The sequence below is a fragment of the Limulus polyphemus genome, unplaced genomic scaffold (assembly GCF_000517525.1).
Source record: "Limulus polyphemus unplaced genomic scaffold, Limulus_polyphemus-2.1.2 Scaffold262, whole genome shotgun sequence".
NCBI classification, from domain to species: Eukaryota; Metazoa; Arthropoda; class Merostomata; order Xiphosura; family Limulidae; genus Limulus; species Limulus polyphemus.
The window spans coordinates 410,068-427,727 of record NW_013665872.1 but is presented as its reverse complement, the minus strand read 5'-3'; positions in this window follow the sequence as shown (position 1 = coordinate 427,727).

Here is a 17,660-nt window from a genome sequence, read left to right as displayed (position 1 = left end):
TCGAAACGTTGTACATTTGCTGTTATGTTAAACTTATATTAAAGTTTTTCTTCATTACCCATTTAAGCCGTCTCCAGCCATTATAGGCTCGGATGTCAATGTCAAGTAAACCGGATGTTCAGTATGAGTTGGCCTTGAGAGCTAGCCAATCATATCCTAGAATTATTTGTGTCAGGTTTTGTTTTATGCCAAAGTTGTGTGTAAAGTTCATAGAAGACTTATGTGGGATAATAGTTATAAGAATTGTTAACCAATTTCTATAAAGATAAAATCAAAAATCAAATAAAATAAACAATATAAATAAAATTAAATAACGGCAAAAGGCGATGGGAAACAGAGAAAATAATGATGTAGCTCAATATATAGGAAATCAAGCCAATATATATAGAGAAAGTTAAGGAAGAATAATACTAATATAAAGTAAGTTTAACCATGAATTTAGTTTTGAAAATCTTTTCAGAGACTTGCGAAGGTCAACAACCCTGGAATCGAGATTGATAGCATTTGGCGTTACAGTATTTAACAGTACCATCCAATAAGCTTCTTTAATTTTCCTGTTTCTGTTACATGTTAGATAAATAACGATACTGATATAAATCGATCACCAATAACAGCAAAGTTCGGAAATAGTCTGATCATGAAAATCAAACATATTTCTTAACAAAAATCCTCACACATGATAGGCGAATTATGTTATATTTCGTTTTGAATGACTAAGTAACTCTAAGTCCAATCTAGCATGGTAAGAATTTAGGTAAAAAGTATATTTCATTCCCGAAGTGGAATGAAATATAACCAGGGGCAGTCAGAAACTTCTGTTTCTCTTCACCCCGCTACATAATTAGAATTTAGTGGCCGAGCGTAACTCAAAGACTAAACATATAAGCTATAAATATGCCAGTTGTCTCAACAGCAAGATATTCCTCCACAGACACTAATCAAAACATGAGGTCCACTACGTTTCTTAGTACATATTCCTCAACAACTCTGTGTCCTTTTTTTCAGAGAGAAATAACACCCTTAATAAACACTGCAGTTTGGCATTAAACTGAAAAAATATTTACCCGCATTACAAAAACATAGAACATGATCTGTTTCTCTCTTTGTGAGATAAGGTAATCACTGTGGCTTTCTACTAAATCTCAGTATTCTGAAAGGAATTTGTATTTGTCTGAAAAGTTGTGCACTTGTATGTATATATATATTAGAGTCGTGTACATGATCAAGCATACACAAACTAATCTATATATGCAATAGACCACACATATGCATTCATTCACACACCATCCATTTCAAAGTCATATATTAAACAACGTGAGCATAAAGCACATTAAATGGCTATCCTGGCATCCTGAGCCACCGAATGAGCATCAGTCGTATCTTCCACATGTACACGTGAGACTTCAGATGCCACTTAACGGATTACAATACTTCAACTCAAATGATAGCATGAAAATAAAGGTAATAATTAACAGAAATAATCATTCCTCCCATAACTATCAATTAATATCACATTTCGTATCATTAACTACAAAATACATGCATAAACACCAGTCCAACTTAGTAAACACATGAGGGACACCAGAAAAATTACTTTTGCTGTCTTATATCAACAATCAGTCACAATCATCATGTTTGTTACATTAATGCTGTTATTCAGGGGTTTTGAAAAATCTACTAACTTAGGTAAACACAAAAAACAACTGAGACAAACATGATACACTATTTACTTGATTTATACAATTTATGTTAATTTCTTATGTTATGTTAAGGCATAACTCTTTTACTGCATTTATGTAAAATTGCTATAGACTTTCTAAAACATCAGGTACAGTCTTGCATGGTGACACAACAGAAGTCTGCATCAAGATATTATCAGCCAACAATATTCACCACAATCGTAACATGAATGGTCGGAAAACAAGAATTACAAATTCTTTTCATTCTGTTGGTTTGCCAGAATTTTCAATCCTGACTGACATTTGAGACCAACAATCAATTTCTCTGGGATCTTGTCGAAAAATTTCATCTATCTGAACAAGTATCTAGAGAGTTTATCACACTCTGCTTCACAGAAATACCACTACAAGTTGGTTATATACATTAAGCAATTATCAAAATATATCAAACCACATAAAGAATTAAGATACTCCAACTCAAATGACTCAAATGATAGAAAGAAAAGATCACTCATTTGCTCGGAAAGTAAGTATACAAATGCCTTTTCAAATGTTGAAGTTTCAAACAACTGAATCAGCTGAGCCAAAAAATACATTTCATTGCATTTATCATGATAATCATCTTGCTCTTCTTACAATGATTCCTGGAGTAACCAATTCCAAGGAGGCTCATCATTTTTGAAGACTAAAATTTCTGAGTTGTTTAACATTATGACTTCTCAACTTGTAATTCATCTCATAAAGCTATTGACAGACAAGATATGGACCAGTCCAATCAGAACTGAGTTCCTTATTTACTGCAAACACATACCATAATCAAACTCAAACATCACGCTCTAACGTTTGTTTCATTAGTTTTTTTCACAGTGACTTTACCAATTTACCTATGCACAAATTCATGCACATAAACTATTGTAGAATTCAACTATTTACATATTCCTTTGTACATTGCAGAACGTTTGAAAATAGGATGATCATACATCAGATTCACCGAGGACTGTACAGCTCATACAAATACCATAAGATTTGGAAAACAGTCAATGCTTGATCTTGGTTAAAATGTTTGCATATTTTGTAAGAAATAAGATAATTATTATTAAGATGGAATGCAAATACACTTAGCGTTGTCAAACTGAGAAATGAATGTTATATTAAGCATCTACATATGTAATTTATATAATAAGACAGGTTCTATGAATATCATAAACGATTTATTTGAACAGGAAACAATTTTGTCAGAAAGCTACAGAAAAATATGTAATTCAGAATGTCACCTATCACAACAAAACCTTACCAAATCATGTATAATGACCAAATATAACATCAAATTCTTATAAATAGCGTCTGTAACCTTATACGAGTTCGTATTAAATATTCAATAACCTCTAATATACTAATAGCCTCTGCAAGGCGATGTGGCATGCTGTCGATGAGGTTATTGATGTAATCCACCGTGATTTCATCCCAACTTATCGCTATAAGTTGCTGCAACTCAGCTATAATAGTTGCATTATGGTCATGGTTAGCAATATTTTGTCTTAATTCTGCCCAACAGTTCTTAATGGGATTGCAAACAGGAGACAATCTTGTAACGTCATCGAGATAATCCTATACAGTATGTGCACTGTGGAAGTGGCATTTTCATCCTGGAACACAAAGGTATTGCCAAACCTTGCCTTAGCATATGGCAGAAATATCGTGTCCAGGTGATGCCTATAGGAAGCGCCATTGACGTTTCCCTAAAGGATATGAAGAGCAGCTTTTCCACCATGATGAATATCTGCCCCCTGTGGGAAAAACAATTCTTCCCTCGTATGTTCTCAAAGCAAACGACGAACACGAATTCTGCCATAAGTTTTAAAAAGAGAAAAACAGGACTCATCTGAACAGATGACATGTTACCAGTGTTTTAACTGTAACTTGGCATGCTGTCTTGCCCAAGTATCACAGTGATGGCAGTGAATTTTGGTTAATATTGGTTTGCAGATAGCCCTTCTTGAAAAATAACGTTCTCTTCTGAATATTCTAGGATGGATGTGTTCATGTCATTCCTGTTATAAGGTGTTGCAAGACTTCTTTCGATCTTGACGTGTTGACATGATCAAATCACGGTCATCTCAGGCAGTAATTTTTCGACGTCTTCCAGCAGGCCCTCCTGGAACAAAGTTTTCTGTAGTCCGATAACGTTTCAGGATTCTGGAGACAGTACACTGGGGGTACCATACTGTTCTGGCAATGTCCATTTGCTTCATACCATTTCTGGACAGTTGAACAATTTGATGCCTTATAGCTTCTGACATATGACGAGGCATGACTCTACACCAAATACAGAGAAATTGTTTGAACAAAGCGTTGATCTGTTTCGGAAAATATTATAGCAAAAACACACCCTTTTATACAAAACAGGTGTGTATGTGTGTTTTGATGAACAAATGCTAAAAACAACTTATACAGACCAGAATATAAACTCTGTTTCTACTCGGCTATTTACTTTAATAACTACTCCATGCATGTAGACAATAACATCAATATAGAACAGTGTGCAAACAGTTTGGCCAAGACTGTAGTAGGCGATCATCTCAATCGGTTCAGTCACAAACCACATACTTCACAGTCTGCACAACCTATTCAGCCAAAACACAACTCGTCAAACATCTGACTGTTGAAATAAGCAAGCTTCTTGATGTATGTGGATCTTTCAAGTCAACACAATTGCGATGACCCGCATTAACATGCCACCTAATCGATAATATTTTGGTCACTTGGTCAAGTAATCATTAATGACCATCAAATACCAGTTACTTTTCTTAGTTTTGGGTTCAGATATATCAATCTATATCTACATATATTGAATGTAGCACATATAACTCTCTGTTGGAGGTTTCCCTAATATGGCCATTGTTTATTATAGCTAGCACACATGGTAAAATATGTACACCAATACCTACTTCTACACGTTCACAACAGTTGTTTTAAAGCTCTGATAATTACTAGACTTGTTACCACATCCTGGTAGTTCATAACTATGGTACAACACACCATTCTGCACTCGTAACTGGTTATACATGTGCTAGATATTACATGCACAATACTATGTTTGCCACGTTTTGGCAGTCGTGCTATATCTTGCTACACAGCAGTTATCACCCAAACTATGTACAGGTCATTCAGTTCCTACTTCTAAAGTGATTTATGGTGTCCATTCAAATGCAGAGTAATTACCACTCACATGGTTCATCAACGTTTCTGCTGCAATTACTCTGACTGCTGTATGGTATTCAGGATCTGAAATTTCAACAAATGGATCTGATGTCAAATACTGGAAAGATAATCACTCATTTACTCATTTTGCGAGTCAAATGTTAAAGTGATGAAAAATCTAAGTTAAATTTAATCTTATCACTTATTTACTCATTACGGAAGGTACAAGTTTAAATTCATCTAAATGCAAATACAAAAGGAGGTTTTAGAGGCGAAGACTACAAAATAATTATCGTGATAATTATAATTACGTAGGGTATAAAGCAATTTAAAATTAAAAGCACATGTTAGACTAGACATATTTGTATATTTCTTGGTTTGAGATTATTATTTAAAGTAGGAAATACTACTTCAATTTTTATAACTTTGAGCTATGAGCCTTTATATAAAGTAGGTTTTTCATAAGATATACTGAGGAAGGCTACATTAAACTAAAATACTCTACCACTTCCCGAGAGTTAAAGTACTTGTAATATATTTAAAGTGACTAAGAGCTAAAATATATGTATATAGTCAGTATAAATAAGTAATATGGTTTAAGGCTTAACGCTGATAATTTTTACACAGCACAAATCTTAAGTACAAAACATACACTGAAGTATGAAGTATATAAAAGCTCAGCACAACATGTTAATGTTACGTTATGATATAGTATTGGTGAGATTTATTTTACAATGATACACTGTTTCAAGCCATCAGGTTGTAATGCCTTATTTGTGCAATAATTACCCTTTTCATAGCTTGTATTAATACACCAATGTATGATAATGTAAATATAACTTTATTTATCGGTCAATCGATATTTGACTTCTAAATTTATGGAAAACATTATTGATACGCACTTTATAAATATAGATCGTTATCATATGTATTTTTTTGGTAAATAATACTGCTAATCATGTGCCAACATCTATATTTTATAAGTTGGCAATGGTTTTTGTGTTATTATTTAATCATATTAAGAAGTATTATTATATGCGAACTAATATGAGTCCATAGTCCAAAAGTCAACTTTATAAGATAATTATAATAATAAGCTCACCAACTCAATAAATATCTTAAATAATTATTTATCCTAATAATGTGTTTTGTTTTACAGAAATGTGGCGTCTAAGGCACCCAAGAACAAACAACGAATTCAAACGTTTACTTCATTCTTTGCATTTGCATAAATAAGACACTTTACACTAAGAGGATTAAGCAGCCATTGAATTACAATAACAGGAAGAGCCTAAGCTAACTATTGCACAGTTTACATCACAAGATCCACATGCTCAACTCTTATGAGTAGTCCAGATGATTCAACCAATTATATAAGCAAACTTGTGGGCAAGGAGATGGATGACATAACAAAATAATGGTTGCTGAAACATCCTAGTGGGTATAAACCGACAAACGGAGAGGAGATATGAGGGAAACAATGATTTTACTTGGATGTCAAAGTATTTCGCTTCAACAACATTAAGATAATGGTTCTTTTCTTGACCACCATTATCTTATAAATGAAAAACAACTTCAAGGAACTTCCATGCTTCAGAAGTGTGGCTGGGGAATAAATTCTTGAGAATCACCTAGGAACTTCTAATGATAAAAGCAACTTACATAAATAACAAAACGAGCTTGTCAATCGATTTAGAAAGGAAATCACATCAATTTCCGTAGATAGGGTGAAAGGACAATTTTTGATAAGACTAGAGATGTATCTTAAACTTTGTACTTAAGTTTAGGTTTATAATACATCTATAATAGTTGCATCAGAGAAGCCTTCACTGAGTTTGTGGGTATTCACACATGAAAATATGAGATCTGTGACTCGACTACGACATAGTCAAAGCTGTATTGGGCCTATTGAAAGAGGATCTTGGTCATTGCATTGGTATGGCATTGATGGCTTCAGTGAGATGTTGTCTATAAATTTTGAAGCAGTAATAGAAATCCAATCAGTTGCTCAGAATGATATAATCTCGTTTTAAATCTATTAGTGTCAAAGTCCTTCAATGCGCAAAACATAAGAAAATGCTACTGAGGTGATGAAAAAAAATTGGATTTTTTAACTCATCAGTTCAAAGTGATGTTATTCTTTAACAAATTTCTAAAAGGCAAACTGAGTGGACTTTGGGAAATAAGTAAGGTAGAAAGACATTTTGTAGTGTTGCCTTTTGTTCTGTTTTACCTGAAATTATTGATGCTTTCATAATTATTTCCAAATGCCACAATAAGAAGTGTGTGGCTTGTTTTGCCAGTGTGAAAATGTGAGTTCATACTCATTGTGTTCACTCTGTCCAAAGTGTTTGCTCATGCTCTTTCTTGGAGGAAACTGCTCTAAAAACAGTCTTTAGATCTGCAGTTAACTGTAAGTCACCTCAAAGGAGTATCCTCTCTCCTGGAAGAGAAACATGAAAATTGTGACCAACTTGTTCTGACAATTTTTTAGGAAGTTAACTATGTGATGGAAGAGCTGTATATAACTATCAATTTTCTACACTCATAAAATACCAAAACAACCATGCAAACCCACCTGAAGCCATTTCCGAGGGATTCTATTAAATCTATCTTTTCATTTCATCATTATATTTGTGACAGAGGATCTTAAAAACCAATTCCTGCAAGAAACCATGAAGTTGTGTGACTCCTCAACCTTGATCCCAGAACATCCATTTTCCCTAACTACTCAGAGCGTTGATAAACTGATATGACATGTGCCTGAAAATATGTGACACTTTTGAGAGATAATGAAGACGCACCAGAATACAAGTTTCAAACAGAAGTTATCTTTCGGAGGTTAAAGAGGTTTCAGACGGAGGACCTTAAAAACCAATAGCTGCAAAAAACCATGTATTTATGTGACTCCTCAACCTTGATCCCAGAACATCTATGTTCCCTAATTACTCAGAGCGTTGATAAACTGATATAAAATGTGCCTGAAAATATGTGACACTTTTGAGAGACAATGAAGACGTACCAGAATATAAGTTTCAAACAGAAATTATCTTTCGGAGGTTAAAGAGGTTTCACTATGAAGCTATTTCAGAAACAGCCATTGATATAGTAATCAGAAGAAAAGAGAACATAGTAGAAGTGGGGTGGTAAATTTGTGTCAAAATCAGTCAGTGGTAAGCTTGAGAGCTTATAACGTTATGCTTGGAAGTTCGATCGCTGCACACTTTGTGCACATTCTTCTGCATTTGAAACAACATCTATGATTGTTGGCAGTAAAAAATGCAGTTTTGTTACATTGAAATTACTCAAGACTTGGATATAATTATAAATTGTTGCACAACTATAACAGGGTTGGTTTCGTTGCTCAAAAACACGCATATTCGTTTTGTTAATTCTGACAAATTTATTGTATGATATGCCAAAAGTGACAACTGTAAACTGTAGTTTGTGTTGTAAGAGGTGCTATTTTGCTAACGTATCCGTTTCTATTGTGTTTATAGCATGTTAAAACAGTTGTTGTCTATCATCTTGCATTGTATGGAAATGACACGTAGTAGCTTCAAGATGTTTTTAGAAAGAATTTGAAATTGCTAATATTGTTCGTAAGCTGATGTCTTTTAGTACCAAATCAATTATTTTTTATGTATGTGATTGTTTGTCATACATTATGATGATTTACCATTAAGTATTGTATGCAAATCTAGAGACCTTATGTAATTATCAGGGCTTGATTAAACTGTATCAATTCATTTTTGCAATACATATTTGTTTTTCATAAGCTATACAATTCCCCTCCCCCCATTCTCAAGAAGTTGGTGTGGATCAATCCTTGGCTGGGGTAAGTACTTGACCATTGTGATCTTTGCAAGATCTTTGGACTCTGTCCTTGTCTAAAATGTGGAGAAGAAAGTTCATTGCTATACACTTGAAACGAATGCACATTTTCCAGTATTTATATCAGAAAATGAAACTATTGTTACTGTCGAGTAATTGAATGAAAGTTAAAAAAGCACACATGATCAGCAACAGATATGAGACAGGAGCGAAATAAATACAAAGATAAAACTTCACAACAAGTCTTGATTCTCTTTAACACTAGTTTGTACTTTTCAAAGACAGAACACAATCTGTCTGAGGCAACAAAACTGTATTTCGCCTTTTCTTAGTAGTCAATCAATCAAAAAACTGGATCACAAGAATTTACAAGCCGCTCTGCTCCACGTGGAAGTCATGAAGCCCTCATCTATATTCAAGATAAAATAAGAAACAATACAACCATCTCTTGAAATAGTAGATAAGGTCCTTGACCAGACCTACTGCAGAATGTAACACCATAGGCTGAATTTAGCACATGACCTAGTAGTGTCAGACTTAGTAATTCAGAATTTAGATAAATCAAATATTTTGTAAATATGAAATACATACATAAAGTACATAGTATCTGTTTTCTGCATTAAGCCTCTTTTCATTGCCTTGTTCAATTTCACAGTAATCCTAAACTACACTTTGTGCATTGAATCAATGGATGTCTTTCAATACAATCAGACATTCATTTGCACATGACAGAGGAAAGGTATTGACTCGTGGACAAATTTTAACCTATATAAAGTTCAAACAAACCTTGGTATACCTTACCTCTTTCTGATAAGTACTCTCAATTTATTTCCAATGATTATTATTATTTTATTTTGTCCTTCAACATCCTTTTCATTCCAGCACTGTCAACATTCCTCGTGCTATAAGTATACCTGTGCGATATTTTATGATGGTGTGTGTTTACCCGTTCAGCAAAAACATTAGTCTCTGTTACTATGTCCGTAAACCTTCTAGCTTGTAACTCTAAATTGAATGTCTGTAGTTAATTAAGAGATGTATTGGTAAAACACTTGCCCTTAGACAGATCACTGTTCGAGCAAGTCCAACCTACATTCTAGAATGAAAGCAGGGTATTTCTTGTGTCAGTTTTATCACAGCAATAGAGGATGACAATGATATACTGCACACAAGAACACCAATTGCACATCTGGTGGTATCACAATCTCTTTCTCAACATACGCAAATACTGTCCACTGTTCTCAGTCGCAATGTGGTTGATACTGGACGTTTTTTGCCATAGAACTACATTTAACTGGCTAAATACTGGCTAACAATTTCTGCAGTACTCCCATCCATAATACTCAAATTTCTGAATCCAGAACAGAGACGTCTGCATTCAATTGACAGTTAACATTTCCCAGAAGGAGTTAGAGATATTTATGTATAGTTTGTCACCATTTGCTAAATGGAGTCCAAGCTAACTATATGAAGTGGTAGTTTTCCATGGAGCACCTAGTAAATAGAGGATTAATTAAAGTCCTAGCAGCCAGGGATCCCGTTTACGTAGGATGGGGATAGTTGTCTAATATGATTAACATGGCCACAAAAATGTCCTCGTTTTCGTCTTTTGTTTATAGGGCTATTAATGTTTCGTTATATGATGAGGATTTGATGTTAGAATTAACGTATTTAATACAGGTAGTGATTGATAGAGGGTATCAACCTCAAATCATAGATAGGATGTACAGTAAATATTGTAACAAACTTCAAATTTCCGGATGTACTAAATTTACTCCTCAATTAAAATCAAGTCATATAATTGATGGTTTGAAAGATAAAATTGAATTAAGGGATAAATGTGGTATATATAACATTTCGTGTACTTGTGGTCTAAGTTATATTGGACAGACAAGTCGGAACTTAAAATTTAGAGTAAAAGAACATCAAAATGCGGTGAATAAATATATAAACGGATGAATCAGCTTTGGTGGAACATGTGGCAAATTCTACACATGTTATTGACTAGGATAATGTAAAAATACAGGAAAAAGATGAACTAGATATAAGAGAATCCTTAGAAATCGTTAAAAACAAAATGAATATAAACAGAGATTTAGGCCCAGGAGCCACGGAAGTAAACTTTTGGACATCATTGTTGTAAATGGAGCTATTGTAAAAACTTGCTTAGTTATACATGTACATTAGGTTTATAAGAAACTTCATTTCTACTTGGTGATTTATTATCCTGAAGATGGTGGAATTATTTCCACCGAAACATGTAGAGTTTTAAGTTTCTTCTAGCTTATATATATTTAAACTTTACAAATAAATTATTGTGCAAGTAAAAACGTTGATATCTCATTTTATTAATTTTATTTAAAATTGTTTGCACAAGAACTGTCTGTTTTACGTATTGGATCACTTGTTTATTTTGTGAACAGTACACAGATATGTATATATAAGTTTTTTGTGTCATTTGAATGGTTATTAAATAGTCAGATCAAATGTTCCCAAGTTAGATTGAATTTTAGATTTTAATATTTAAAAAAGCCTGTCCAATAAAAGTTCCCTCCCTGTTGAAGTCTAAAATGATTATCCTGCTTGTAGCTTTAGTTTCTAGTAGATACTCAACTTTATGTCAATTTATTGTTACCGCATCGACTATTTAATGCTCTCTTCAAGTTTCTTTGAACCACCCACTATAATGTTAGGTGAAAGCTATATGATACAGCTGTCAGCTAGAATCAGCTTAGGCTCTGCTTCATCAAACTAGTTGAAGAAGCTGAAGACAAAACGTCTTTCATTTGTTGTGGATTGGTCTCTATGGTTATCACATCCTATATTATATTTCGCAATACAATATGGACATTCCCAAAACTAGTGATCTGGTAAATCACGGGTGAAGCAGGAGCTCTTTCCCTTGTAATATTGGTGTCTTTGGGAATACAACTGTAGTACAGCCACATAACTTGGAATTGGGAAGCCCTGCTGTCCCATATGGAGCTATTTTGACTGTGCCATGATACTCTTTGGCATGTGCTGTTGTAAAGATTATGGATCTTGGAGGCCATCAGAAACACTTGAGACTGTCTCAGAGCTGAGAATGCTGGTTTACTTATCTACTTCAGCACAAGGTTTAACCTCACCATTCTAGCCTCATTGACATAGAAGCTACCTTCATGAGAGATGAAATGTCTCTCAGATTTATGTGGTGCAACATAGTATAACTTGGCAGGCTTTCAATTAACTTGTCAATGAGTATCTCGTTGCATCACTAGGAAACATGCTTGAGAATGTCTTCCCATGCAATCTCTTTAGAGGTTTTGCATACGTTTTCTATTCTCCATAGGATTAAGTTTGTGGTGTAGCTCATATGACAACTCTGTATCAGTAGTTGAATTGCTCTCGGGGTGTTGAGCTCTGGACCATCTAGCCTCAGCATCAAGCATAACACCTCTTAATCCCGAGAACAACCTCTAACCAACAACTTGGTTTAAGCATTTGAGAAAATGCCCTAAAGCTTTTTCATCCTCCTCTAAGCCATTGGTGGGCTCACTGTTTCAATTCGCCACCATAATTAAATGTACGTGTAGACAGGTATCATCTACCAGCCTGTCTACTAGTGTGCAGCTATGACACTGTGCATATTCGATGGAGAACTTCGTCTTCTTCCAAAAGCCTGGAGTTGTGCACATCCTAATAAATACTCATCATTGTTGAATTATGTGTTGTCTTCAGCTGCTGAACACTGTAATTGTGCTTTGTCAGCCAGGAAGGCTCCTGACTGTCCTAAGGGTCTGCTATATCGAAACAAAATTTTGGTTGCTCTATCTGACAGCAATGAGGTACTTCATGGTGAACATTGATGGATACTCACGTATCATCACTATTTATGATCATGGTTGACTTCTAACCAATGCACTGTGATGTATTAGCTAATTACAAGCACCTTTGGGTCATATAGAGAAAATCCCTGTGAGTCTTAACATATTTAAGCCTACTTGACGCTACCATGACCAATCTTTGCCACCTGCTGCATGCAGAAAGTAAAAATTGAGGTTATGTTACCTTACAAAAGTCTGGGTTTCTCCCAGAACTTATCAATTTCTCTGTCTCAAGGAGGGATTGATAACATTGATTTAACTGTCACCATTGCCAGCAAAACTTTTTGGTATAAGATAGTGACCTTCTAATTCCTGTCATTTTTTGAAATTAGATTTCACTTCAACCACAGCTTCCTTCTATCTACCATAAGTACTAAGTAGTATTGGCAAGTTGCCTTCCATATTGATAATGCTTCATAAACTTTACAGAATCAGAGTGAAATTAAAAGGGGAAAAAACATGTTCAGTTAAATTATGCAATAAACAAATCCTGGTCAGTGTGTCAAAAAGTAATTTGATTACTGAGTAGTCTGTGGTATTCAGGTATAATGATTTCTGGAAGAAAATTATATATATTTACAAAATGCAGGTTGCAATAATGTTATGTAAAGTATTAAGATGAACACGGATGGTAAAGGAAAAAAGATAATAAAAACAAACGGATAAAACAGTATATTTAACCACAATTGTAAATCTTGAACTTAACTTGTTGGCTTCTGATTTGTTATGTGACCTGTAGCTTGCTGCTGAAGGTAGAAACAGAGAGATTTTCAAGTGTCTACCTCAAAGAAACATAGGATCAAGCAAGAGCTCAAAAGAGTAAGAGAGATAGAGAGAATTACGTGAAACTTCACTTTCATGTTCGACAGAGGTCCAAGTGTAGTATACAACAATTATTATATTAATCAACATCTGTAATCATTCGAAATAAACATTCCAAGGGAGATCGATTTCCAACCATACTAACTTGTACAAGTCATTGTACCACTTCTTGTAATGAGCATAATTTCACTTCAGGAACTGACATAAAACAAACAAACAAACAGGACCATGCAGGTATAAGCTTTTGGAACTAAAGATGTAATATGCCAGCTTTATCTGAGGTAAAGGGTTAGTGCAAGCTTATGACCTCCACACATCTTGTTTATAAAGATGACGCGAAGTTCATTCAGAACAACTGCACAAACATTTATAGACATTATCTGAATACGCCTAAACAAATTGGCTGCAAAATAACTAGTACCCTAGTTCTATATAATATCCTAATAGAATTAATATTATATCTGATAAACTATTACCCTAGTTCTATATTATATCCTAATAGAATTAATATTATATCTGATACACTAGTACCCTAGTTCTATATTATATCCTAATACAATGAATATTATATCTGATAAACTAGTACTCGTGTTCTATTATTCTCTAGGATGAACTTTATGATTCATTTATGTCTATTTTTCTTAAGCTGAAGTAGTTTCATTTATTCAAGTTACCTTTATGAGGTGTCTAAGAGGAATTCATTAACATGACCATATTTCTCCTCTTCAACAATAGGGGCTAAATTGATTACTATTTTGTGTAAGATATAAAGTTGTAAAAACTATTCTCTTTCTTTTGTTCGAAACTCCGATTAAGAGATTATTTTTCTTTATCCATACTAATTGTATAGTTAAATTTCTAGTGATTTTCTCTTTAATACGCAAACTAATTATGTGACATCGTATACGATGGTGTATTGTTTGCTGGGACATCTTTACACGCCTTATATCTTCGTTTATTCTGTTATAATCACGTTCCACGGGTGGAGATATTTCATTCATAACATTAGCCAAGCGTCATTTTCCCCTATATTCTTAGTTACTGGTGTGATATTGTATTGATTCATTTCATGTCACGAATCTGGGTTCATGCTTGTATTGTTTTTCAGTCAGTCAGATATGCTATTTTAGATATAAATATGATAAATGTAAGCTACAGCCTTTTACTTGTTCCTTCCTATACTTTGCCCCCAAAATATTAAAAACAAAATACATTCAACTTAATAACTTTAGCTCATGCAGACTATCAATAAAGCATTTTTTAAAGATTTAACGCCAACTTCTTTTAAGAATCGTATTTCAGAGAAAAATTAACAACTTTTTCAGAGAAGAATTAAAATTTTTTTTTCTCGTTTTGAAAACCACTACAAGTGACGGAAGATTATGCAAACAATACTGTGATAGAAGAAAATACAATTACTAAAATTGACTTGGACAGTTAATAACGATTTGGTTAAAGAGCACGAGAAAAATATACTTAATACACTTTTGGCAACTTGATATTAAAAGTCAACATTTTGAACACGTTTCGTAATAAATAAGTGAAAAGTAACAGTTAAGTTTTCTTTTCATGACGAGAAACTTTTGGTCTTTCTTGTAGAGATGGTATTGCTCTCACGTTTCCAATAAAGAGGATAGCTATAACTCAATCATGAAAATCTTACTCGTTAAGAGATGCGCAAAATACGAGATTAAATTGAGTCGATGACGTTTCAGGATATAAATAAGAAATTTCGAAGGAATGATGAAATTGAAGCTCCCTTTTCCAGATCTCTGTCGTCGTAGCTAGTCGTTATATTAGATTAAAATAAAATGAGTTTTTACTGCATACAGTAAGCTGGCTACAAAGAAGTAAAACTTAGGATGGATAAGTTGTTTAGTGTAAGACTGGACAAAACAAAGCATGGGAACAAAGTTTTCGGTTTAAAGCTTCATTGACTGTAGTAATTTTTGTTTAATTGCTAACACATACTCTTGTTTCTAGCTTTAGAAAGTGATATGCATATTTGTATAAAAGCTGGAATGTAAATTCATTAGACAGTTACTTCCAAACTAAAACATATAGTAACAAGTAGTTTCATTAAACTATCATAAATTAATACACACTAGGTTTGTTCAAGGTATTTAGTTGGGATTTTATGCGCAAATGGTCGGGTTAGAGAACTCCAAGATTCAACTATATCCGTCCCTAACTCTTAACGACTGACCAAGAAAGGGTAGTCAGTTGGCAGAGCCCGATATCACAAGGGACTTGTTCGACTTTCCACCGAATAACGGGATCGACTGTCATTCTTATAACTCATTACAGCTAAAGCTGCAAAATTTAAACTGTGACGTAGTGGTGCAATCCTTGGGCATTCTGAGAACTTTTCTGAACATTTACTATACCCGACAACTAGTTAAATATTTGATTCAAATAGACTGAATTTGCGATTTTAAATGTTAGTACCGTTCTAAACTCATGAAACTTATTTATAAAATTTGAATAATGCCTTTAATCGTTTTTTTTTTCTCGGCTGAAAGTTAAAAAATAAATAAAGCCATCAGGATAATAACGTGGTTGACTGTCTCTTTTATAACAGCTGAATGTACAGAGTATCTTCAGTGGCGTCATGTCTCAAATCTCGATCCACAGCTTTACACGTAACGACGCTCGACCAGAGATTTCATAAAACTTAATGCCTTTCATACACGACGTTAATTCACGATGCCACGCGCTATCCTATACTCTTACCGTCACAGACATGTTATAATACAAGCCTTTATTTTTTTAGTTTATCCAGTTATATGTTATGAAGAACTTATATTTTGTTTACAACAAAATGACGACTTTGTTAAAAATAAAAACCAAAGCTAATACCAGCATAGGGTTTTTGAACAAAATCTCGAAGTTATGAAATTTTCTCTCTTACAGTATACTTGGTTGTAAAATGCTTTTTTGTGTAAGAAAAAAAAAAGTTTTTCTTGTGGTTAATGTGAGTTGGTATTCACGCTCGGACTCTGAAACATGCCAGTCTTTCGTTCGAAATTCCGTTGGAAGGTGCTATGAAGCTCTAGTGAGTGTTGCAATCTTGACAATAAAACTATATTCCCTTTTCGGCGTCTGTTGCAGAAAACAAACTTACGTTTTACGTCCTTTGAAATTCTCTAGTTGTCAATTTGTCCTTGTTGTCACGAAGAAGTTTTATTTAACTATGTCGTCCGTACATGTTTATGTAAAAGGTACAATAACGACTTGCATGTTCAGAATTGCACTGGTGATTTGTGTGTTGTTTTGTTTTTGAGCCAACAACGTGAATAAGTGTGGTGTAGAAGATTTGGTATGAATCATTTATTATGCATTTTCAAATTGGCATTAACTTCAAAAGACAACAGCAAGTGTTAGATTACTAGAAAATCTTCATATTCCGTCATTTTTTGTTTCATTTGGGCTTTACGTGCTAGAGCACACTGTCGTTTCTAAACTAACATATTCCGTTTCGGGAGATGGCACAAATGACAATATGCATACTTCCCTTGAAGTGTCTTCTGATATTTGCAACTGGAAAGGATCAGAAAAAAAAATCAATTTTTTGTTTTATTTTCTGCATGGTCGATGTTTACAGTGGATGAAAACCACACAGATTAAACTGTTCTTTCCATTTTAAAGCAGCCATCGCTCCAAATGCAAAAACGAAATATTATGCTGTTAAAACGAACGGTTAGGATACAGTAACAATCGTTTATTCCAGACATGTTACATCTAATTTTTGAAATACATAATATTATCGTTTCGAATACATTGTGCCGATCTTTCAAAATAAAGGGTTTAAAAAGATGACTGGTGTGAAATACAGAATTAAATGACATAAACCAAACGACGAAGCTCTTGTGTCTGTTTTATTCGGTGAATAAACATTTCACCAAACAAGAAAATGAAGCAACTTGTTTATTATATTTCTAACTGACAAATTACTGGGTTTTGGTTTATCTTTCGAAACACCAAAATTTTTGGAAATATTTCTTTCATCAGTAAAAAGAAATATTGTTCTAAACCACGTCATGTTAAGACTATTATTTTTTTTTTGTGAAGAAAATCTTTGTTGGCCTTTAAAGATCAACAAACTCTTTTTGAATCCATCCTAACATCTATTTTTTTTGGTTTTGTTCTTATCTATTGCTCATTGGTAGGAAGGAGCTCGAGCTTCATCAAACATTATGGATCTATGTAGTACTGATCAAATCAGCATTATTTTACGGATGGGTAAAAGTTACTTGCT